Raw genomic sequence first — 1,821 nt, 5'->3', positions numbered from 1 at the left:
AGGGGAGCATTCCTTTTACGGCATACGATGGTGATGGTGGGTATATGAGATTCGGCACAGCCAAATATAACACTCTCACTTGCTATGTATTAATTTCAACCAATTATATTAAATTCATCTATGTTAAAATGCAAAAAATCTGAAAATGTCCTCAAAAATTAGAAAATTTCGACTACTTTTGCTGTTGCGCAAAAATTTATTATATGCTTTTGAAAGCGTCTCTCAAGGACCTATTTTATGATACTAAAATTTCATATCTTTCCTTTGGAAGAAATATGAAAAAAATCATAAAAACCTCAAAAAATTACTTGTTTATCCTTTGACCCAACCAAATATTGACGCCAGGACAAAACTTTTGAGAAATGGTATCTTAGTATAAATTAAACTTTAATTCTAGTTTGGAACATTGACCCCTTATTTTTCCTCCATACAAACGGGGCCACCCTAATGTACATAGAATTTTGAAGATGATTTTTCGAATTTTTTTTATGTCGAATTTCATCGCTATACATGATTTTTTAAACAAGTTTAAGCGTTTAAGTCATTTTATGAAGTGGACCTAATATGGCGCCTTGGATCCAATATGAACCGATTCTTGTGAAATTTGTCAGAGATATTTAGGTTAAAGTCATTTAACCCTACAATTATAGACCAAGCCTTTTAAAATTAAGTAGGGAGGTTTTATTTCTTGCACAACTTCATATGGTATTTGATACTTTAGTTATGAGCAGTTAATAGCGTTTAAGCAGTTTTCTAAAGGAGACCTTCTCTGGTGGGTAGTATTAATCATAAACTTTTTATTACGGTTAAAACTATATTTCAGTGGAAAATTTGAACTCGTGCTTTCAAGAGACAGACAGTCGGGCATTTTAACTTTTGTTGGTCTTTGATCAATATTTCGATGGGTTCAAACAGAATGTCAAAATCAATATACTATCCAACTTTTTTGATGGTGGGTATAAAGAGAATGAAATTGAAATGAATTGAAATGAATGAAACTACTTCAAACCATTTAGGGTACTGTAAAATAATTTTTCTCGTCACCCTTGACACAATAAACATATTATTTTCAGTTGTTTGTACATTTGTAGCATTTTTTTTTTTTGTGAACACATTATTTTCATTTCTTTTGCACAAAAATACAAATAGAGCATGAGACTGTTGTTTATTCGTTTATTCAAAGGGTAAATAATGACCATCATTCACACATCTAAAAAATTCATATAAACATACATATGTAATGCATATATTCTTTTCTGTGCGTGCTATAATGATGACCGTGCATTCTATGATGATGACAAATGTAAATAAATTAAAAACATATATTCACCTGAAATAAAAAAAGGCGTAATAACTTAAAAATTAAATATATATAGATTTATTTAATCCACTGTATCCACTTTAGGTTAGGTTAAAGAAGCACCCAGCCCAAAAGAAGTCCGATTTACTTGGATCATACATAGCTCCCATTGTGATACCCAGAACGGATCTCGTTCCACCATTATGACAATTGAATTGATATGTTGGAAGCTGTGAGAAATCATATTTTTAAATCGTGTAAATTTAGGTTATCTGAAAGCGTATTAAATTGAAGTCGTGTATAAATAGAGATGTAGTTATCTATTGATTGTTCAAGAATTAAGAACTTTACAACTCAGTAAAATAATTTACATTTAGTTATTAATTTTAGTATAACCCCACACACACCTGAAAGGGACATGTAAACGTTTAAAATTAATGACGTAAATTTGACGTTTTATAAAATTACGTTCTCTATTTTGAAGGGTTTATCTAAAGCTAATATTAAAACTATTTAAAAAA

The sequence above is a fragment of the Lucilia sericata genome, unplaced genomic scaffold (genome assembly GCF_015586225.1).
Source record: "Lucilia sericata isolate MDLA Ls3-8-SP2 unplaced genomic scaffold, ASM1558622v1 Contig000169F_arrow, whole genome shotgun sequence".
Classification (NCBI taxonomy): domain Eukaryota; kingdom Metazoa; phylum Arthropoda; class Insecta; order Diptera; family Calliphoridae; genus Lucilia; species Lucilia sericata.
This window is presented reverse-complemented; position numbering follows the sequence as displayed.